Source organism: Ursus americanus, chromosome 4, assembly GCF_024610735.1.
Source record: "Ursus americanus isolate L20-20 chromosome 4, mUrsAme1.1.p, whole genome shotgun sequence".
NCBI lineage: Eukaryota > Metazoa > Chordata > Mammalia > Carnivora > Ursidae > Ursus > Ursus americanus.
Window position 1 is genome coordinate 24,463,794 of NC_142130.1, and position 24,536 is coordinate 24,488,329.

The 24,536-nt window shown below is 43.2% G+C and overlaps 1 long non-coding RNA gene across 1 annotated transcript; it reads left to right on the forward strand.

Annotated features, from left to right (window-relative positions):
* Nucleotides 1–1,414: 1,414 nt before the first annotated feature.
* On the forward strand, nt 1,415–19,776 carry LOC148110221 (uncharacterized). Its single transcript, XR_015724094.1, has 4 exons — nt 1,415–1,521; nt 5,395–5,510; nt 18,132–18,266; nt 19,720–19,776. It is a non-coding gene; the product is annotated as an uncharacterized LOC148110221 (long non-coding RNA).
* Nucleotides 19,777–24,536: the final 4,760 nt, after the last annotated feature.

Genomic DNA, 24,536 nt, shown 5'->3' on the forward strand with positions numbered 1-24,536 from the left:
CATGACTGTGGCTGGAGAGTATATTTTGATGTTAAAGTAAGATGTGTAACCGGTCACTCCACCAGGCACGCAAACCAGACCAGCTAAGTGCTGGCCAAGCAGGGGGAAATATAGAATGAATGGTTCAAGAGAGCTAGCTGTAAGGAAGGTCGATCATGGCTTCAAGACCATCTTGAAGAAGACTCTGACTGATTGAACCTTTATCTCCCCTCATAAAAAATAGGTAAGGGCATCTTGTACTCACACAGATTATTCCCTCTTGCCATATGAGAACCCAGTATCCGGAGGCTAATAACCAGATCTGCAGGGGACGCTTAGCAGATATCTAATACAGTCCACCCCTTGTACTAGAGCAGACCCTCTTGGCCCCACGTGTTTCTTGATTCTGGTGAACTCTCTAGGTCCACACTGACCATCTCCTGACCAGTCACACTGCTCATCTCCTACCCTGGGGGTTTTCTTATTAACACTGCAGCAGGACCAGGTCCCTAGCCCTGAATATGCATGCATGACCTTGATGTATGGGGGTAACACCCTGTGGTGTTTGTCCTTTGTCCAATGGAAGACAGGAGCAAGGCGATAAACTCCTTCTCTATTCTCCACCCCCCCTCCATTAATGGATAGTCTTCAGATGCAGTTTCTACAGCTGCTTAGGGGTAGAGTCCCATTTATTGAACAATCAATATATATCACAGTAATGACCAACACAACAACCATTTTTGTAATGACTCTCCCTCCTTCCCTGCTTTGCTCCCTTTTTCACTCATGTTGGCTGAGATGGGAGTCCTTAATAAAGAAAAATGACGTAATTGATCTGACTTTTGGGGAGTGTGGGCTAAGACAAAGATTACAATAGGAAAAGTACTGCTCACAATGTACGCTAGAGGGATAGTCAAGGATATTTACTGCAAGATTGGTTGGAGTGGTGGGAAGAACAAGGAGGAGGAGGAGATCATTTAAATGTCAAACGATTAATTCAATAAATGTACATCCATTCAACTATTAGAAACAACTAAGTGTGTGCAAGGCAGTTTGAGCAAGAATGTAAATTCCATAGCAGAGCGATCCCACTTGTTTAAATAAGATAAGGATATGTACTTTAAACAAATATAATACGAGTGTGTATCTTTTGCAATTAAGGGTGTCCATGTGATAAAATCTGACCAATAGAATAGAAGCAGAAGTATTGTATAGCAGTTCCTGGTAACCTGGCTTAAAAGATAATGAGTGTGCTATTTTATCTTTTCTCTTATCCTTATGCCTGGAATGTTAATGTGATGGTTGGAACTTTAGCCACTATCTGAGACCATGAGTGCAAGGTCCATGCTTCAGAGATGGCAGAGAGGCAAGACTGAAGGTGAAGGGCACAAGAGCTCTGAGAGCAGGGCTCTTGTCCAGCAAAAGCAGCCTGCATTCCAACTTCAATGATTTCATTTGCCTCTCTGCAGGGCCTGGCTCTAGGTTTCACAGCTATGTGTAAGAAGGCTGCAAGTCGGTGTGACTACAGACCTGGGCTCCTCAGTAAGTCTTTCCAAATGTGTGTCTTCTCTCTGCGTCTCGAGTTCAATGTACTCCTTTTACGGGATAGAACTTTTTAAAAGGGCACATGTTGTGCCTCTTTCTCTTTTCCTCACCTCCAGTTTCAGGCTTGGTATGCGGTGGATGGGGTACAGTGTTCCCCCAGGGTCTTTTGATTGTCTCTCACTCAGTTAGAACTCTTCTCTAAGAACCTTTGCTGGAGGGCAGTATGTCTGTGCTGTGTGTATATCCCTCCTGACCCTGCTTTTGAGTTCTTTCTCTAGGGTGGGCACTGTGGTGTGTTGAGAAGGAAACTCCTGCTTCTGCCACCTAGTCATCTCCCCACAAAAAGGAGGAGGTATTTGTTGTTAATCCGGCATAGTCGGCATGTCTTCACTGGCCAGAGCCTAAACCAGAGTTTCTTGGTTTTGTTTTGTTTTTTGTTTTTGTTTTTTTAAGTTTCCATTTAAATTCCAGTTAGTTAACATAGAGTGTAAGTTTCAGGTGTAGAATCCAGTGATTCATCACTTACATACAATACCCGGTGCTTGCCGCAAGTGCCCTCCTTAATCCCCATCACCCATTTAACCCATCCCCCCACCCATCTCGCCTCCAGTAACCATCAGTTTGTTCTCTATAGTTAGGAGTATGTTTCTTGGTTTTCCTCTCTTTTCTCCTCCATCATCATTTGTTTTGCTTCTTAAATTCCACGTATGAGTGAAATCATATGGTATTTATCTTTCTCTGACTGACTTATTTCACTTAGCATTATACTCTCTAGTTTCATCCATGTCATCGCAAATGACAAGATTTCACTCTTTTCTATGGCTCAGTACTATTCCATTCCATGTATATACCACATCTTCTTTATCCATTCATTGACTGATGGACATTTGGGCTCTTTCCATAATCTAGCTATTGTTGATAATGCTGCTATAAACATTGGGGTGCATGTATCCCTTTGAATTAGTATTTTTGTATTCTTTGGGTAAATATCCAGTAATGCAATTGCTGGAGCATAGGATAGTTCTATTTTTAATCTTTTGAGGAAACTTCATACTATTTTCCATGGTGGCTGCACCAGTTTGCATTCCCACCAACAGTGTAAGAGGGTTCCCCTTTCTCCCCCACCTCACCAACACCTATTGTTTCCTGTGGGTTTTTTTTAATTTAAATTCAATTAGCCAGTATATAGTACCATCATTAGTTTTTGATATAGTGTTCAATGATTCATTAGTTGTGTATAACACCCAGTGCTCATCACAGCACATGCCCTCCTTAATGCCCATCCCCCAGTTACCCCATCCCCCCACCCACCTCCCTTTCCACAACCCTCAGTTTGTTTTCCAGAGTCAAGAGTCTCTCATGGTTTTTCTCCCTCTCTGATTTCTTCCCATTCAGTTTTCCTTCTCTTCCCCTATGATCCTTTGTGCTATTTCTTATATTCCACATATGAGTAAAACCATATAATAATTATTTTTTTCTCATTGACTTATTTCACTTAGCATAACACCCTCCAGTTCCATCCATGTCAATGTAAATGGTAGGTATTCATCCATTCTTATGGAAGAGTAATATTCCATTATATATCTATACACACCACATCTTCTTTATCCATTCATCTATTGAAGGACATCTTGGTTCCTTCCACAGTTTGACTATTGTGGACATTGCTGCTATGACATTGGGGTTCAGGTGCCCCTCCTTTTCACTACCTCTGTATCTTTGGGGTAAATATCCAATAGTGCAATTGCTGGGTTGTAGGGTAACTCTATTTTTAACTTCTTGAGGAAACTCCATATTGTTTTCCAGAGTGACTATACCAGCTTACATCCCCACCAACAGTATAAGAGGGTTCCCCTTTCTCCACATCCTCACCAACATTTTTTTTTCTCTGTCTTATTAATTTTAACCATTCTAACTGGTATAGGGTGGTATCTCATCGTGGTTTTGATTTGTACTTCCATGATGGCTAATGATGTTGAACATTTTTTTCATGTGTCCGTTGGCCATTTGGATGTCTGTTCATGTCTTCTACCCATTTCTTGACTGGATTATTCATTTTTTAGGTGTTGAGTTTGATAAGTTCTTTCTAGATCTTGGATACCAGCCTTTTATCTGTTATGTCATTTGCAAATATCTTCTCCCATTCCATAGGTTACTTTTTAGTTTTGTTGACTGTTTCCTTTGCCATGAGGAAGCTTTTTATCTCGACGAAATCCCTATAGTTCATTTTTGCTTTTGCTTCCCTTGCCGTTAGAGATGTGTCTTGAAAAAAGTTGCTGTGGCTGGGGTCGAAGAGGTTACTGCCTGTGTTCTGATCTAGGATTTTGATGGATTCCTGTCTCATATTTAGGTCTTTCATCCATTTTGAGTTTATCTTTCTGTACAGTGTAAGAGAATGGTCCAGTTTCATTCTTTTGTATGTGGTTGTCCAATTTTCCCAGCACCACTTACTGAAGAGAGTCTCTTTTTTCCATTGGATATTCTTTTCTGCTTTGTAGAAGGTTAGTTGACCATAGAGCTGAGGGTCCATTTCTGGGCTCTCTATTCTGTTCTACTGATTTTTGTGTCTGTTTTTGTGCCAGTATCATGCGGTCTTGATGATCCAGCTTTGTAATGTAGCTTGAAGTCAGGCATTGTGATGTTAAAAGATTTGGTTTTCTTTTTCAACATTCCGCTGGCTATTTGGGGTCTTTTCTGGTTCCATACAAATTTTAGGATTGTTTGTTCCAGCTTTTTGAAAAATGCCAATGGTATTTTGATAGGGATTGCATTGAACGTGTGTAGATTGCTCTGGGTAGCATAGACATTTTAACAATGTTTATTCTTCCAATCCATGAGCATGGAATGTTTGTCCATCTCTTTGCATCTTCCTCAATTTCTTTCATAAGTGTTCTGTAATTTCTAGAGTACCAATCCTTTACCTCTTTGGTTTAGTTTATTCCTAAATATCTTATGGTTTTTGGTGCTATTGTAAATGGGATGGATTCCCTAATTTCTCTTTCTTCAGTCACATTGTTAGTGTATAGAAATGCAACTGTTTCTGTGCATTGATTTTGTATCCTGCCATGTTGCTGAATTCCTGTATGAGTTCTAGCAATTTTGGGGTGGAGTCTTTTGGGTTTTCCACATAAAGTATCATGTCATCTTCAAAGAGTGAGAATTTGACTTCTTCTTTGCCTATTTGAATGCCTTTTATTTCTTTTTGTTGTCTGATTGCTGAGGCTAGGACTTCTAGTACTATGTTGAACAATAGTGGTGAGAATGGGCATCCCTGTCATGTTCCTGACCTGAAGGGAAAAGTTCTCAGTTTTTTCCCACTGAGAATGATATTTGCTAAGCCATGGTTTTAAACTGGACGTCTCCTCCACCTGTCAATGACTCAAAAGAGAAAGGTCTGTGGTGCCCAATAATTCATAATGTGGCCAGTGTTCCTAGAGAAGACAATCACAATTCCTCTTGGTGTCCTTTAAACTGCCTTCTAATCCAGTTACTCCCTCCAAAAGTGGGTTTAAGATCAATGTATCAATAGCCAAGCAACCCTCGATTAAGTGTTCTTTCAACAATAAAAAGTATAAAGAAGAATATTACAATTATACAAGTATATTTTGCCCAAACAAATGGGTAAATTCTCACTTGCCCACTTTGTGGAAAATCGGTGACAAATGCTGCTTCCCAAGCCAGCTTCTTTCCGATCCCAAGCCAGCTCTGTGCCATGGCTTCAGTAGCTACTGATGTACGTGGATTGGGGATTATCCACTATTTGTTGTCACTTGTTATATTTTTGCCACCCTCCTTCTGCCCTCTCTCTGTGTGCCGAATGGTAAATTAACTATGATACTATTTCTACCTCTCTTTCCTGCACCCCCACAGCACCCGCTTCAGACTGCCACTGTGAGCCAGACTCTTCTGCCAGAAATGGAAAGGAGAGCCTCAAACTCTCTCTGGGATGCTAATTTGGGCAAGGCACTCCCTACTCCCACTGGAAGGTAGGTCACCTGCCCGTCACCTTCTCTGCTTTCTGCTCCTCCTCAGAGTGGCAGGCAAGAGAGGGGTCGTGGCCCTGCTCAGCTAGTTCTAGCTAAAGAGATCAGAAATGCCTTTGGAAGCTTAGGAGAGGCAAGAGAAAGACAGGCTTCTCTCTTTGGAAGGATGCTAATGGGAAATGATGCTTGGCATGGGAGTACGCAGTAGTAATAAAAAGAGATGAAAGGTGAGACGGACCAGTTTGCTCTTCAACTTCATTCTTCATCTCTAGACTCTGTTCCCTCCACTGGCAATCTAGCAGCTGCCTTTTTCTCTCTCTCCTTCATTTCTCTTCTTTTCCTGGAACACGTCTTAGAAAGAGAAAGACTTTCTAATGAGGTAAGACAAGCAGACATTAGCCCCTAGCACCAATTTTAGCTCGGGCAGTTGAAAGCATCCCAGTTAGGCAGTGAACACTACCTGCAGGGCCCATCTGCTCGCCTTTTGAAATGTTTGGCCTTTGCTTTGAAACTTTTTTTTTTTTTTTTTAAATAACCAAGCATTCTCTTCATCAAAAGGACTCTCTTGGGCAGAGGCAAGAGGTTGGGCTTTCTAAATATTCCTTTGCTCTGGGCAAAAAAAGAGAGTATGACGTTTCCTAAATTTACAACATGAATTCCTCTGAGGCATCTAGTTGCCTTGCCTTTCCCTTCCTAAATGTGGGAGACGTCCAAGGTGCTGGAGGGTAGAGACACAGAGGTGAGTTAGACACAATCCGGTACCGTAAGAGTTTAGTCTGGGTAGGCAGAAAAAGGCGCGCACACAAATAACTTTAATACAAGGTAGAAAGTGATTGTTGTAACCCTCACCAGGGGCAGTAGCAGAAGAGGTGAGAGTAAGAAAGCATTCTTGTTGGAATCATTTAAAGAGATTTTCAGACTATGTTGAACCCCCTTTTCAGTTGACTTTCTTATTCAGAATGATTTTGTTTACTTTTATGTTGGCTGATTGGCTAGTTGGTAGGTAGGTAGGTGTGAGGAGCTTCAGTGCCTCTTGAACAATAGAGAGAGAGGTAATAAATATAGATGGCTCTATATCTATGTAGCTATAGATATTTGTATAAATATTCAAGTAATACAGATAGGACCAGGCAACCATGGGAACTAACCAAGTGATACATTCATTCATTCAAGAAATATTTCTTTTTGTTTGTTTGTTTGTTTGGATGGTTTTATTTATTTTTTTATAATAATGTTTTTATTATATTATGTTAGTCGCCATACGGTACATCCCTGGTTTTTGATGTCAAGTTCGATGATTCATTAGTGCACCATGCAATACATGCCCTCCGTACTACCCATCACCAGCCTATCCCATTCCCCGCCCCCCTCTGAAGCCCTCAGTTTGTTTCTCAGAGTCCATAGTCTCTCATGCTTCATTCCCCCTTCTGATTACCCCCCCTTTTCTTTATCCCTTTCTTCTCCTACTGATCTTCCTATTCTTACGTTCCATAGATGAGAGAAACCATATGATAATTGTCTTTCTCTACTTGACTTATTTCACTTAGCATTATCTCCTCCAGTGCCATCCATGTTGCAGCAAATGTTGAGAAATCTTTCTTTTTGATAGCTGAGTAATATTCCATTGTATATATGGACCACATCTTCTTAATCCAGTCATCTGTTGAAGGGCATCTCAGCTCCTTCCACGATTTAGCTATTGTGGACAATGCTGCTATGAACATTGGGGAGCATATGGCCCTTCTCTTCACTACGTCTGTATCTTTGGGGTATATACCCAGTAGTGCAATGGCTGGATCATAGGGCAGCTCAATTTTTAACTTTTTAAGGGAACTCCGCACTGTTTTCCAGAGTGGCTATACCTTAAGATCAAGAAATATTTCTGGAGTACCTACAATATGCCAGGCACTGTGCTCTGGTCATCAAATGGTGACCCAAAAAGGACATGGACCATGTCTTCATGGAACTTAAATAGGGTTTGGAGAAAGTAGAGCTTAGCCAAATAATTATGCAAGTAAACACAATTACAAAGAGAAAAATGAAATTCCAGAGGTCACACATGTGTAGGGGAATTTCTCCCACCTAGGATGCATGGGGAAGAGTATCAAAGAAGATTTCATAGATCAAATGTCATTTTTGCCAGTTTTGAAGATTGTAGAAAATTTGGATATTGAAGGTGGTAGGAGAAGGGGACTCCATTTAGGGGCATAGTGTGAATGAAGGCAGCAAAGCTGGAAAGGGCAGGGTTGGGTCTACATTCTGGAGGAGTAGGAGAGCCGCGGAAATTTTCTGAGTGGTGGAAGGACTAGCACCAGTTTAGAAAGTTCGTTTGACAGCATTGCAGGAAAGAGAGGGACAGACAGGAGGAAGGTAGACCCTTGGGAAGCTATCAAAATATAAAACAGAAGAGCAGTGGCAGTGGAAATGGCAAGGAGGAATTGAGAAAAGCAGCCTTGCTGGCTTATATTCCTTAGGGTTTGCCAATCACTAGATGATGGGATAGGGTGAGGGAGTTGGAGAGAAAGGAATAAAAAACATTCTCAATGTTTCTACCCTGGAAACATTGACGTAGAGACTTTGGTGACAGAGGTGGGGGTGGGAAAGTAGAGTTATGGAGAAATCCCATTTGGGGCATACCTACATATCAACACGCTCAGAATGATGAAGCCCACTTTATGGCCAACCCTTACCTTGTTTTTTTATCTCTTCTTCTCTCACTCCTACCCTCCGTGCTCAGCACTCTGTATTACAGGTTGTAAGTTGCCACCATTTTTGATAAGTTAGAAAACTTATCCCAGAATATTATCAGTAAATTCATTTCCCATCCAGAGGCCTCTTTAGCAATGGAAAGTGACTCTGGTGCAATTAAGCAGCCAACACCCAGCCCAGCACTCTGGACACTGCTTCCCTGCCATTCACCAGCTGTGACCTTGGACAAGTCCCTCCTTAGGCTCACATTCCTCATCTGAAGGAAAAGGGATAATTGCAACTACTCCATCTACTTCGAAAGTTGCCAAAGCCTTCAGAAAGAATCCAGACAAGAGGCAATGAGCCTCTGCCTGCACAAAGACTGTGGCGATCGGGACGGAGAGCCATAAGCTCCAAAAGGCAGCTAAGTGAAGAGGAATGCTGAGAGCATGTTAGGCCAAGAAGAAAGGGTGGGAAAACATGTAAACATCCCCTGAGAGTCTCTGAGCTCCTCCACTGTGCATCAGGAGCAGGTTTTGAGAGTAGAACTCCGACCCTTAAAAATCTGTCTTAGAGGGAGAAAAAGACCATCATGATAGTGGCAGAGTCTGCTGGTTGCCTCTCCACATCTAGTCTCTCCTTTTCAGTAATTACTCTGGTTTTCGACTGAGCACAAAATTAGTCAGCTGGATTTCCCGGCCTCTCCTGCAGCTTGGTGTGCCCATATGCCTCAGTCCTAGTCAGTGAGAAGTCAGCAGAAGTATGTGTGACTTCCAGAAACTCTTCTTAGAGAACTTCACTCTTAACCATTTTTTCTACTCAGACTGCAGATGCAATGGTTGGAGCTCCAGCAACCATCTTTGCCCTGAGTGTGGCCTTGAGAATGGAAGTCACACAGTAGAGCAGCAAAAGGGAAGGATCTTGAATCCCTGATCCCTGGGACTATAACTCCTTATCTCAGGCTGCCTACCTTAGAGGTCTGTTAGGTGATTTTATTAGGTTCTTATTGTTGCACTGAAAAATTATCATAACCTCAGTGGCGTAAAACAGCATAATCTTAAAAATCTTATACTTCAATAGGTCCGAAGTCTGATAGGGATCTCACTGGGCTAAGATCAAGGTGCCATAGGGTACATTCCTTTCTGGAGACTGTAGGGGAAAATCTGTTTCCTTGACATTTCTAGTTTCTAGAATCTACCTACATTCATTGGATCATGGCCCTCTTATTCTATCTTCAAAGCCAGTACCATGAGACCAATTCTCCTCCTGCTACCCTCATTTGGATTCCTTCTTATGATCCCCTCTTCCGCTTTTAGGGACGCTTGAGAGTACACGGGGCCTACGTAGATAATCCAGGCTTATCTCCGTATGTTAAGGTCTGTTTAGTAGCAACCTTTATTTCACCTGCTTCCTTGACTCCCCTTTGCCATGTACCCTAACATATTCACAGGTTCTGGAGATTAGGACATGGGCATCTTTGTGAGACCATTATTCTGCCTACCACAGGGGTAGAGAAACAAACTTCTATCTTGTCCAAACCACTGTTTTGGGGGGGGGGGGTCTTTTGCCCGTAGCTGAACCTAATGCATTCTTGTGGCAGGCATTTACTGAACACCCACTGTGTATATGGTACTGCTGTGGCATGGTGGTGCCAGCTGTGGTCCGATAACCCTGGATGATTCTGATACCCACAATCTTCCAGAGAATGTGAGACCCACTTCCCAATAGCACCTGGCCCCAGAAGCACCCATATGCCCACAGTGATATCATTCACTACACAGGAGCAGAAAGAGGCTGTTCACTTACCACCTGACCACAGCTCCTGCCTCCCAACATCTGCAGACCTGCCTCAGCACAGGGAAGGAAACTGAGGCCGAAAACCAGGAAGAGATGTGCCCAAGTTCCCACAGCAAGTTCATGGCATTGTCAGGCCTAGAACCCAGCTCTCTGAATACCACTCCTGCATCACATCATTTCCCTTGAGCCACTCTGGGTTATTCAAGGAAGAACGTGGCCCCAAGTACCCAGGCCACAAACTTTGGCACGGGCCAAAGATCATGTTTACCGCTGTCATGGTGATTCTAATAACACCAAATGTTTACAGCATGTGGCTGGATTTTCTATATTCTCCCTCTATCTCAAAATTTACATGACAAAGTTCTCTGCATTTTCTGCCCCTCACAATTTCATGCTTCATTTCTCCTATTTGTTAAATGGGTAACATGACTATAAGAAGTCCAAGTTAAGGGCTCAGGCCTGGGAGGTTATATGTTCCAGTGTCATTTCCAACTTTGCCCTCATCTCTCTGGGTATCAGCATTTCCATCTTAAAAAATGGGAGACAGCCAATGTGCTTCAAAATAATTGCAAAGAGCATCTAATAAAACTCATTGTAAAGCACATTCGCACTATACACAGTATAATCTACCTGCTAATAATAACACATTGAGCAACTAGGAATCTAGCTCACCCATTTGGCTCTGAATCACACTCCCGACTAACACTGAGCGAACGCGAGGGAACTAGAACCAGGCCAGGACACAGAGCTAGGAGATGCCCAACAGCCAACCTAGTACAGAGATATGCCTGAGCGCTCAGAGGCTGGGAAGGCCTTCACGAAGCTACTTGATGAAACCCTTTGCTCTGCTATTCTTAAAGGTCTGATTTCCCAAGCTCTCTTTGGTAACAGTTTCTGGGTTACACACGCCGGATAGTTGGAAAGACTTCCCTTATGCAATTTGAGTGAGTTTGCTTTGGCTCTGTCTTCCATGGAAATGGAAAGAAAGCTATTCACACACACCCCCATACCCCCAGCCTTACAGTAATATCCTTTCCGATGCCTGATGGCTGGTATTGAGATAGTCTTTCCGTAGCATTTCCCAATGATTATTGTACAAAATGCAGTGGTTTTGGTGTGGTTTTTTAATCTAAGACTTTCTGCACTGAGTTAAAAATGCTAGAGTCTGAGAATCTTAGAGCTGGATGACGTCTTAGAGGTCACTTCCTCCAAACATCTAGATTCTGCAGGCAGGAAAGTCGAGGTTCTGATGGACATGATGTTGCTTAAGGTTACGACGATAGTGTTGCAACAGAGAACTATAAACAAGGCCTGAAGAATTTTGATGATAACGTATCACTGAATAATATTTAACTTATGCTAATTTCTAATTTTTGCATTCTTCACATAATACCTCCTGATATTTCCTGGTACTCTGATATGTATTTTGAGCATAAGCAGTCATCCCCCCTTCTTGTAGAATAGTTGTTTACTCTTCTTCTGTCAGAGAACTCATTTTCCCTCAATTAAGCATAATCCTGCACATCCATGTCAACTTCTCTAATTTAAGGGGTCAGACTGAATTGTAATTCTACTTTACTTGGCTTCGCCTAACATTTATGGAGCAGCTCCTATAAGCCAGGAACTGTCACGAAGGACCTCATTTGAGCCTCAAAACAGCCTTACCTTGGGGATATTATTACTCACATGTTCGAGTTGAAATAAAACATGGCGCAGGAAAGTGAAGCTGCAGACGAGACATTGTCCACCTGCTAGCACCGGAGTCTTTCGGTTTGTGCTCCCGACAGTATACAGCATCTCATATAATGGCAGCCATCCCACCTCATTCTCCTGTAGTAGTAAGTTAAGGAACGATGCTCCTTTTCCTTTATCCCCACCATGGATGTAAATATTAAGTAGCATAATTAGCCAGGCTGATACAAAAAGGACGTTACATTCTCTTCAAGTCGAAGATGAATGATAGCTTCCGCATTCCCCAAAATGTAGGTCAATGAGAAGGAAATGTCACCTTTTCTTTTACTATATAGTCACAGACACATAGGTAAGGCAGAAATGCAGATGGTAGACAGTAGAGCGTGATTGGAGTCTGGGCCAAGGAGTGATCATTTCTGAGGGAGGTCAGGGAAAGTGGCTTGGAGAAAGGGCCCAGGCTTCCATGAATGGGAGGACTCAAGTAGGAAGATGTTAGGAGAGAGGCAGCTGAGTCAGAGGTTAAGTGCCGGGACGCAAAGTGAGGAAGGATTTGGGGAAAGTGGTGAAATGAGGAATGCCTAAAGGAACTGAAAATAATTCACTAGGAAGAAAAAAGAAAAAGACAGTTCTAGGTTTCCATGTCTCTGAAGGATGATCCAATCACAGGCAGGTAGGACTTGCTCTGTGAAGTTAAGATTCTGAGTATCAGTTCAGCCACCAAGTCAGTAGTGGTCTCAGGGAACGAGGACCACTGCCAAGAAAGAGGGACATCTTTCCTAACAATTAGGCCAAGCTCCATAGTGGCATGGCTTTGTCTTGGAGAACTGAGAAACTCATCAGAGAAGATATGCTGGTCAAAGCCAGGGAACCCACGGCCCAGGAAGCTGGGTTATAGAAGATTATCTCCGCCCTCTGGGGGGGGGGGGGCTCAGATGAACTTCAAGGGCATGACTTTGTCTGAATTTCCAAGATTTCAAAAGTCAACGGAGCAAACACAAGAAGGAACCTTTCAAACTTGAGAGCTGCCCCAAGGGAGATGTGTCTCCTCGCAGGATGGACCTGCCCTGTGCCAACAGTGCTCAGCCTCCGTGTGCAGAGGGGACGATTTCTGAGGCATCTGCCAACCCAGGTCGTAAACTAGACCTGAACAAGTGCTTTTGCATCTTGCATTTTTTATCCCAAAGAATTCTTCAAGAAAAGTCTGAACATTCCTTCCAATCGTCCATCTTCAATTTTTATGATTGTTGCACTATAGGTGAATTTTATCCTAAATATATGTGATTTGGCTGGCAAATGTGTGATTTGATTGACTATGCTCCAAGTGTATGCTTATTAACTAATTTTTAATAATCACATATATATATATAAATTAGCTAATTTTTAAGTAATTATATCTAATCACATTTTTGTAGTTTTGTTATAGTTTTTATTACATATTCATGATTTCATTTAATTCTCATGCAAGCCTATGCCATGAATGGTGCTGTCACAGCTCTTAGAATCAGGATAGCAGGCTTACACGCGGGGCTATGGGAGCTCAACGTCAGCCCAGGTAACCTGATTTACCTTCCCATCAAAGCCCCATCTCCTGACACCTGTTCTGGGCCTCCTCACAACCCCAGCCCGGGCCTCCCACAGTGACTCAGGGCACTGTAGCATTGCCACAGTTTTCTGAGGAAGAAGCTAAAGGAACAAAAGGTCAGTTGATTGGGCCTAAAGTCACAGAGTTCATCCGTGGCTGGGCTAGGTCAGCTTTGAAAATGTAGGCACAGAATCTTTATTTTTGTAAATGGCTCGTAACCCACTCCAGGTCATTCATCTACAGAGACCTGGAGTTGTAAATTCTCCAATCCCCTAACCACAATCACTGAGTCCCCCATCTGTCACTCTGAGCACCACAGATTTCCTCCTATTAATAAGCCAAAGAATGAAAACCAAGATCCATTTCTTCAGAATGTCGGTCATTTCCATATGCCTCTCTACCACAGCTTCGCAGATCACACCTGGGCTGGATTATTAAATATTGACATCATCTTCCCAAGCAGCTTATGAATGCTTCTTTGCCCCTAAAATGAATATTGGGTAAAATTTTCTGGTAAAAACCATAAAGGAAGTCAATTACAACTAAAGCAACTAAAAAACAAACCAATCTATTTTTCTAGTCACTTCTCTGAGATCTCCCATGCGTCTGTGTTTCTGAAAAGCAGCCTATCTCTGCGCCCTAAAACACCCAGACTTTCCCACTTGCCATCCTTTATTCATGTAAGTGTCTCAGCCTGGAATGCCCCTTTTTCTGCATTCTCAGTCTGTAAGATCTTACTCATTATTTAAGGGTTAGTTCAGCATCATCCTGTAGGAGGCCTTTCCTAACGCCCCATTGGGATGAACCCTTCTTTTCCCCAGCTCTTTCTTCACTCAGTCTGTAGACTGGATTTTCCATTATACGTCTGTCTCCTATACTAGACCGTGACATTTTGAGGACCCAAATCAGGTGGGATTCATGTGGGCCTGGTACACGGGCTCACAGCATGCACTTGACATATGTTTACTGAATGAAGAGAATTACCATCCAATGCCATTTCCTCTTTTCCCTTTTCTTACCAGACATTCAAAGATATTCAACATCTAGGGTGTCTTCCTGCTTACAATCTGTACCGCCTTTTCTACGAATATTCCATAAGGGGTGAGCAAGCTGCTACTGTTATGAAACATTTGCCAGGGATTGCTAGAAATGGTGCGCAGTTCACTGGTTCTATTAAATCGTAAAGGTTTCCTTCCTTCCTTCCTTTCGTTTCTGAATTATAACTCAGCATACTGTTTTCTGTCCTTGTTAAACACTAAGGAGAACTCTCACAAATCAGAAATCACTGACTCTTGGAGCCAGAGGAGCCTCAGAAAGAGGAAGTTACCTGCCCACAGTCAAGGAGCAAGTTCTTGGCGTGCTGAGACGGGGTGGAGATCTCCTACCTTCCAGGCCAATGCTCTTTCCAAGTCTGGTAATTTGTTATATGGTTTAATTTCTAAAGTCATGCATGGCCCACGCCAGCTGTGAATCCCATCTCTTCATTTGAGAAGAGGGAATCCCAGCTTCATGATGCCTCCTCTGTTAGCCTGATGTTCCCAAGGTCCCCAGGGAGCAAATCTGGCCAGCGCAGGCCTCCTGCTGCCCCACTGCTCTTTGCCGAAGCCCTGCCCACATCGCATGCTCTCTCCTCTCACTGCCCTGGCAGCCACACATGCCTCCAGGCCTCCAGGCCTTACTCTGGCTCCTCTGTTACCAGAGAAGCCCTCTCACTGTATTTTAGACTGAGCAACTCATTTATTCCTCACAACAAACTCATGAGGGATGCAACAGTCTTATCTCCAGGTGAGGCAGAGAGAGGTTAAGTCGCTTGCTTGAGGTCACACAGGTTGTAAATGGTAGAGCTGCCAGTCTAGGTTGTAAGGAGTGGAAACAAAAGGTGAGCCCAGGTCTTCCATCCCAAAGACGGCCCTGCTCTTTCACATCCATTCCATTGTCTCACGAGGTGACACCACATTTCCAAGCTCTTCTTTCTTGAGTACATTTGGGGAAACGAGTTCCTACCCTAGAGAGTCATGTCCTAGGGTATTTAGATGTGACAGAGGTAGGTCTTCTGGTTTGGGAACTTTTTTTTCCTGCTAAAAATGGCAAGCACAGTCATGATTAATACAAAACAATCTGTAAATGGTATATTCACATTTCCTCATTAGAAAAATTCACCTTTAGTATAGAGTACTCTATGGAAAATTCCAGTGAAGAAAGGAAAATTTCTTAAAGAGCAGTGAGCAATTGTGAAGAGGAATTTTGAAATAGGCAGGACAGGCATTTGGTAACCTCTTGGTATTTGTTACTGCAAATGCTAGGCCTCGAAGAGATAATAACTTCAGAACAAATGAGTGTGTTGGTCAGACTTAAGAGGGATTTTGCACTGGCTTTGGATATAGACTTTCACAAAGAAAAGTGTCTGATGGCCCCGTTCTCTAGAGTTGTGTTCTTAGATGGGCAAAGAAGCTGAAAGGTGTAATAGAGCACCCTTAAATTAGAGGATATACACCAGCTCTTAGAGTGAGGACACTCATTGGCCAATTGATGAATACCTGCTGTCCTAAGTTGGAAAATTCAAGAGGAAAGAAGGAAGGGAGGGAGGAAGGAAGAAGAAAATCACCGAATGCTGTTTCTCTCCTCACCCCCATTAAAAAATTCTCAACTATTTTAAGAATAAATTGTATCTTCTTACCCATTGTCTTAACTCTGGTCTCCAACACACAAATATACACATAAAACTAACCCAAGGAGGGATCAGAATAGATATGTAGAATCACCCAAAAAAACGTTTAGTCTGTTTGTCTGCAAACCTCAGTGATGTGAGTTGCGGCTCACACAACACCTGCATTTTGCTGTGTGTTTGGGGAACTCTGCGTGGCGCCATGGCAGTGCCGACCCAGCTTGGAGTGGAGGTGGTACTGTGCCTGACAGGTCTGCTCCCCCTCCCCCCGTAAGCTCAGCTCCATCCCACAGCACAGGGTCCTGTCCTAGAGGGACGGACGGACAGAAAGAATGTATCCTCAGTGAGAAACAGGAGGTGAAATGTGCAGCCAAGGAGAGCACCGTGTTGTGAGAGCAGGGACCGGGCCACGATCTCGGCCACCACTGCAGCCACACCATCACTCATTGTGTTACTGTAGGCGATCACTGCCCCTCTCAGGTCTCGGGGAAATAAAGGGACATGGCCAGATGGTGAAATAGTCCCACATTTCACTGTTCGCTCACCTGCGATGTGGCCAGGTTGGACCAATGACCTCTCAGTGCCCTCCAGCTCTAGGAATCTGATTCTATGACTAAATCAGGGCTCACTAAACAAATATGAAAGCAGAGAGGCTGTAACTGCCAAAAGCAAAAGGGCTGTCAGGCTGCTGGCAGTGCTGTAGCTCAGCTTCAGGCAGGAGGTTCTCCAGTACCGGTCACAAGATGAAGGAGTGAGTCTCTTGGGCCATGTGGGCACAGAGTGGAAGCTTTCCACATCTGAACGCACCCTTGTCCCCCACAACCCCTGCCTCTGGATCTGCTGTTCTAGCAACCTGCTCATCAGAAGATTGGTAGGCTTGGGTTTCCAAGTCAGGGGCCCTTCTAGGACCTCTGAGATCACTAACCCCCAACTTTACATTCCTCGTAAATAGTTTTCCAGCCTCGGCCTGAAGGCAGCCTCTTCCATCTTAGGGGGCTTTGACCATAAGAAATATCTCAGGTCAAGGTGTGGGTTAAGATCTATCTCCCTACAACTCCCACATTGGTCAGGTCTGCCCTCTGAGACCTCCCCTGACAAGTCTGTCCTGTCTTTTCTCACGGAAAGTCACCAAATCTTTGGAGACTATAGGCAAGGCCTCATGAAGTCTTCGCCGAGATAAGGGGCTTTATTTTTTCTAACGACATGGTTTTCAGCTATCCTACTCTCCTGGTCCAAAGACTCTCTGAATTTTCAAGCATAACCTAGACTTGAGCAATAAAAGACCTAGCTTGGAGTTGGACATCCACCAATGGGCCTTATTCCATCAATGCAGGGAAGTGAAGTTTTTATTTAGGGCAAATAAAATATTGGACACAACAAGCTTATAAATGATAAAGAGCTACATAAAAAATTATTACTGCTACTAGATATTACTCCTAAAAATAACAATTACTCCTAGTAAATCAAGAACCCAATCCAGTTGTCTTCTGAGAGTACAGAATAGGAAAAAGGGATCTCCTCCCCTGATGTAGATATTGCATTCGTATGCATTCAGCCTGATACCATCATAGCTATTTCGGGAGGCTATGTCTCAGAGGTAGTTCATCCCGAGCTTACAGACAACTAAATACTACAGATTTATTACACACTCCGTTGTCAGGCTAGGTTTTTCCAGCTCTTGTTATTGTAAACTTGAGAAATTTACATTTGTCTCTGACATTTTATCTTGTCGGTTCACTCTTTTCAGACACATTTGGCCTATGATTCAGCCATCAATAACAGTGTTTTCCAATCCTGGCTTCATATTAAAATCATCATGGAAATTTTTTGAGTGTGAATATTTCTCCTGAGCTCTATTCTCAAGATTTTGATTCATCTGTTCTATGGTAGGGCCTTCGAAACTATATCTAAAACACACATCTTAGGTGCTTATTAGTCAGCACATCGACCTGCATTTGGAAATCCAGGGTATACCACAACCTGCCCTGCTCAGTTTCACTTGCACACTTGATAAATATGATTTTTGGTGGGAACTGCCTAGAGGGTAAGACGTTATCTACATGGAAGGGCAGGCAACAACTTTCCCATACCTTTTGCGTTTTGTTAATGTTTATTCTTTTGCAAATCACGTACTTCCTCATTCTCTAAAGCCATGAAACACAGAAGCTTCAAAATGAGCTGTTTCTTTTCCATCGAGCAGCATCCTGCCTGCCCATACCAGAAGTGTGCGACCTGGCCACAAGAAGCATCTGATCCAAGAGCCCAGAGAAGTTGGCCATTTCCTTGGTCCATCTCCATCTTATTTTCTCACTGTCACCCTCAGTTTGAGTAACAGGTAAAGGTCCAGATGCATATATCTTCTGACTGAGGGATGACACACACAGCCACTTGCCACTCTCATGCCCATGACAAATATGGCTAATCGATCAAAGTCCTTTACCTGGCTAAACCCAAGTGCGGCCTCCAAATCCTTCTCGAACTGTATCTCAATTCAGCCACTACCAATGTGAGCAGACATGTAAATTGAAATTTCTTTACATCCTCAATCGGGCCAGCACTTTACCCCTTCATTTCATAGGAAAGCCCCAGAGAGATGAATTTACTTGCCAAGTTCACACTGCCTTGTCTCAAGTGATCTGGGAGAATTCTTCCTGGAATACAAGGAGCCCTATGTCTTCCTTATTCTGTTCAGGAGTCACTCATTCAGCACACACATACTGAGAATTCTCCATGGGCTAGGCAAAACTGGGGAGGGTGTAGAAGAAAGAAAGAGATTAGACACAGCCCTTTTTCTTATGCCTGAAGTCCAGTAAGAGAAGACCTACCCACATATAATGACCTAAGGTAGCTGGGGATGGGTGACGAAAAACTCAAGGGAAGAAAGATTCACATGATCATCGTTCTAAGGAAAAGTATTCTCCTCTTTCAGTTAAAAAAGCACACAAGGGGCGCCTGGGTGACTCAGTCGTTAAACGTCTGCCTTCGGCTGAGGGCGTGATCCGGGCGTTCTGGGATCGAGCCCCACATCAGGCTCCTCCGCTAGGAGCCTGCTTTTTCCTCTCCCACTCCCCCTGCTTGTGTTCCCTCTCTCGCTGGCTGTCTCTCTTTGTCAAATAAATAAATAAAATCTTTAAAAAAAATAAAAAGCACACACGAAATCGCCATAAGAAGGAGACATGCTGCATTAAATTCATGCCTGTGTCCAAGGATCCCATCAAATCTCCTGCCAGGTAGGGGCCCTGTCAATTTTATTATCTCAATAACACTTAGCATAATACCACGCACACTCAGAATGTCACTCTACCCTTAGCCTAAATCTCCTTATACTTAAGTTCTGGGCATATAAGAGCGCAATTGTGTTACTAAAGGCTTTTTAAAATGTCTTAGCTCGATGACTACTGGATTTCTTCATCTGTGTCTATGTTAAAAGGCTTTACCGCACATTACTAAAGCTGTGGTCTACTCCTTATATACCTCTTAGACAAGAGCCTCCTTGTTCCATAAATCCAGAGATCATTCCTCTGGCTGTTCAAGCCGTTGGAGGGCTACTCTAAGCCCCTGATTCATTGTTCTCAGAAATAGGCATTTCTGAAAATAAGTTGCCATTTAGTTTCTGGGGTCAGAGCTCAAATTTTTCTTATTGCCTCCGGTGAAACGATATTCTGTTCTCCTCCCTCTGTTTAAGTACAAAACATGCCCTAAAGTATGTGCTAATTAATACCTCTGTTTGTCTTACAGAGCAGTCGAAGAACATCTATTTAAACTGTGGTTCACATTTTGCCTTTCAGCCTGGCTGCAGATTTTTGTGCATGAATCAAATGAGGAGCCTGATTGCACTGCTATTTTAAAGAGTCAATTAAAAAGTTCATTAAGTGATACTGGTGTGTTTTACTGCAGGTAATAGAAGTGTAAAGTTATACATGGCATTAACAAGCTGGAAGGTACAACTGGATTTGATGGCAGAATTAATTCTGTCACATTTCTAAAAGAATCTTCTGGAATAGAACTGTGTGTCTCTACTGGAGACAGGCAGTGCAACAAGGCACAATTAGGGAACACAAAAGTAAGCCATCTATATGTATTCAGAGAGTCGGTGACAAAGGCTTATGGTCACCCCGTTAGAAGAAGAGCTAAGCTTAAAGCACATGCCTTGAGTATTGTCAATCACGTACTTGCTCCCAGGACTTTGACTCTTTAGAGAAGGAGGTCCAGGCGGAGGAAATATTTGCAGGTCAGGCCATTTAGAGCACCCACACAGGGACCAGACTCTTCCTGACATACGATCTTGGCTGCCGGTCGTGCCTATTGTGCAAGCATGCTCTTTCAATCTCCCGCTTATTTTGTGATCTCTCGTACCACTTTGACACCAATACCTTTTCACACGAGATAACCGGAGTCTGTTTCTGTTGCTTCCAGTCAACAATCCTAATAAGTTTTAAAGGAAATGGTCCTTCATCAGAAAGTTTAACATGAGTGAATGATAGAAAGATGTCTTTTATTCAGTTATGGAGAGACTGTATGATGGTATAACTTTCTAATTAATTGCTATAAAAGAATGGGACCAGCCACTGCATTAAATCAGTACATTTCCAGTTGTAGGAAAAGTTAAAACAAAGAGGGAACAACCATTTGTCGGGGACGCTCTGGAAAGGATTCTTGAATATAGCAGGAGAATGGACTAGAACCCAGCCAACTAGTTTAACAAAAATGCTTTCTACGAGCTACAGACCTCTAGGCCTTGTCCAGCTATGCCCGTCAGCTGGCTGTGGTTCACCAAAGACTCTCAAGCTGGAAGACGAGGGTCTTGGGCTGAGCCTCAGTGGAAAAGGCTGAGTTTAACATCTTTCTCTGGTTTCCTTGAGACGGAGTTAAATCTATTGATTGCTTGATTGTGAGCCCCATTCATTCTTGTTTTGTCTGTGAGCCATTTTTGTCTAATTAGAGGTGCTTTCCAGTTGGTTCTCAGTAATGCCTTTTTTTGCTCTATAAAGAGCAAAATCTTATTCTGTTCCTGCTGTTGGAATTTTTAATCAGGTAACACACAAGGTAGCTAATTCATAAGTATATATTCTACGAGGTGGACTAGACTAGCCAAGGTGATCTGGGAGGCCAGAAGAGGGTCTAAAAGGCACATTTTCAAATCCAGCCCTGCAAGACTGAAGTCTATAACCAACGGATAAAATTATATTATCATGTGCAGGCCATCTTATTAGGTTCCTTAGCCACCCGTCCACCTGAGTGCATCCTCTCAGAGAGGAGTAACTAGAGGCCTGGAAGAACCATGTCTTGCCCGCCATCACATTCTGAGCTAGGGTTCATGCTAAAATGGCCACGCTCTTCCTGGCTGTCTCCCACCACATTCCCTGTCACCTCCAGCCCCACCTGGCGGGCTGCTGTCTTCTCAGCAAAAGCTGAGAGGGGCTCTGCTTGCACCCCCTAGGAGAGGTGTCTGTGACACTCATGTGTGTGGGGGAAGCTCTCAATTGCGGTTCCTGCTTATGCGAAAAACACCCTGGTAATAAATAAAGGTCCCTGATCTAACACCTTCTACTCTTACTGAGAATACACCTGAAAAAAAAAAAGAGTTTAAAAATAAAACTCACAGAGGTAGGGATTCTCTGCCATTGAAAGAAATTCCTTAGCACACATTAGTCAGGTAATATTTGCTTTGACTGATTCCATGGAAATTTTTTAGAGCTAGAAATAGGGCCTAGGAAAGCACGTAGTCCAAATCCCTTTATTTACAAGTGGACAGACGAACTCAGAGCGAAGGGCATTTGGTCAGCCCAGTGGGCTTTCCGTTAAATGAGAACACTGTTTTCCCCTCCTCAGGGACTTCCTGAGGTGATGACGGTGTGCGCGTATGACACAGATTACGTGGCTAGAGAATACGAATCCATCATTCTTTTGAACTCCAGTGAAGAAACTGAGCTACTTTCCCCAAAGCCTTTCCAGTCAAGCTGCTGGAGTGAAAGGCGGGGGCTTGGGGCCAGCTTACCCCTTTTAGCAATGTGACTTCCGACAGTTAAGCTCTCAGAGCATCAGGTTTCTGCAAAATCGGGAAATTAAACTGGCTGTCTCTATGGTTGCCTGGAGGATTAAAGAAGGTAACTTTTGCAAAGCCCCAGGCCCACTGCCTGGCACACCTTCAAGATGAGTATAAGTTCCTTCTTTTCCTGCCCCCTCCTCACCTCACTGCTCCCTGCCTTGGCGTATGTGAGGGAACCGAAATAAGCAAAACCACGAGGAAGTGTTTGCTCCTATTGAAGTCTGTCTCCCCAGTAGAAACGACATTTGGCCAAGGATATCCAAGAGCCCTGAAGACCCCACCAGAAATACTGTCTGTAAAACAGCATGCCCATATCAAGCGCTGACGAATTTCAGGCCCAGGTTCACTAGTCAGAGCAAATGTTCTTTCTGTTCTAAGACTCCTGAATAAAGGCTTCCTCCTTGTTTGGGGAAACAGATGCAACAGGCCTCTTCTCTGGGGACAAGATTTTTCAGAGACTCAATAAAAGCAGTAATCCTCACTTGAGACCAAGGACCTGAGCTTTTATGAACTTCCTGACAGGAATCTCAGATGTCAGATTATCCAGCCTCCTAATGAGTCCTGAAGTCTCATCTGTACCATTCTGGACACCTTCAGGGACAGGAACTGCTGATTTTATGACAGCAGTTAGGGTTTTTTAAAAACCATTATAAGAAATGTACACTTCAATCTCTCTCTTACTACTTCCAACTTTTGATCCTACTTCTGTACCTCAGGGGTCAACAAGGAAAAGTTTATTTCTTTTCTGTGCTTTGCTTAAGGAAGAATGCCATTGCTTTTGTAACATTAGGGTGCAAGGATTTCTACAAGAATGTTGAAACATAGGCCATTTCACTCTCTGAGAATTAATCATTAATCTTGGTTTATGGGGACCATGACAAGTGGACAATCGTGTATATGCAGTGTGTAATTTTCTGATGGCTGAGGTTTGACTCAGCAGAGTTCCCAGTTCCCAGACATCACTGGCCAGGGTGAAATATCTGGGTTTAGAATCAGTAAACTTGTGTTAGAGCCTTGCCCGGGCTAGACGATCTCAAACAGGCATCTGAGCCCAGGTTCCTCAACTGTGGGAAAATAGCGATTACGGTAGGGCTGCAGAGTCTACGGTAGGGCTGCAGAGTCTGCGGTAGAGAAGTCTGGACGTCTGAGTTCACAAGCGTGTGCTGCGGGCGGGGCTCCTTAACTCACTTTAGTTTCTGTCTGTGAATGAACCGTTTGAGTTGTAGAAGTGTCATTGCACACGCTTGTAGACTTCCCTCAGATGAAGTCTTTTTTTTTTTTTTTTAAGATTTTATTTATTTATTTGACAGAGATAGAGACAGCCAGCGAGAGAGGGAACACGAGCAGGGGGAGTGGGAGAGGAAGAAGCAGGCTTATAGCGGAGGAGCCTGATGTGGGACTCGATCCCATAACACCGGGATCACGCCCTGAGCCGAAGGCAGACGCTTAACCGCTGTGCCACCCAGGCGCCCCCCTCAGATGAAGTCTTAATTGGTTCTTCCATATTTAAAAATTGATAAAAATGGAAGGTTGGGATGACAGCACCCGGTCATTTCTAACTCTGATGACAAGTTTGAATTTATGGCCCTTTTCACAGCTTTAACAGTTATTTTTTTTTTATTCCAAACCATAAGAGATATTGTAGTTAAAACTATTTGGAAAATTATAAACTGGACCCTAACTGTAGACATAAGTATGAATCATTTTGAGAGACTCTTTGTAAATCCTGCATTGTTGTTACCTAATCGCCACAAAAAGCCAGTGCCTCGTCAATGAAAACCCTGTCCTATTACATATTTTTTCTCTGAGATATGCTTGTGCCCACACTCTTATAATCTGCCACTTTCACTTCAGATCCCTTTTAAAAGGCCTGGGATGCTTGTTAACCATCTAAATACCTTCACTGAACTAAAGAGCAGATTTTCCTTTTAATGAGATACACTATGTGTATTGGCTAGCCTTTGCTGTGTAACAAACCAGCCCAAAATTTAGTGACCTGAAATAGTCACTGATTAGCCCACAATTCTCTTGGTCAGTAATTTTGTCCGGGATCACCTGCAGCTGTCATTTCACGGAACTCTGCAGGTACACTCATGGATCGCAGTCAACTGTCTGTGTGGCTTGGAGCTGATTGGTGCTCCTTTCGGCAAAGTTGTATGGCTCTAGCAGGCTAACTGCTAGATTCTACTGTTTTCCACACACAGCTGAATTGCAGACCCAGCAAGAGAAGGTAAGAGCAGAAGTTGCAAGGCTTCTTGGGGTCTAGGCTCAGAAGCTGCAAAATATTATTCCTGTCGTATTCTATTGAAGTCACAAGGCCAGCCTAGATTGAAAGGGTGGATAACAAAACTCCACCTCTTTACGGGAGAAATGGCAAAGTCACATCGCAAAGACATATGCCTACGGGACTGGTAAGATTATTGTGGCAATTTTGCAAACATGTTACTGCCGTAAGTAATGCTAATTTTTGCTTAAAGATATCACATTTGATTTTCTTACTCCCTGTTATTTAAAGAAAGTATAGTATATAAAAAATGTAGTCTGGTAACCAAAATA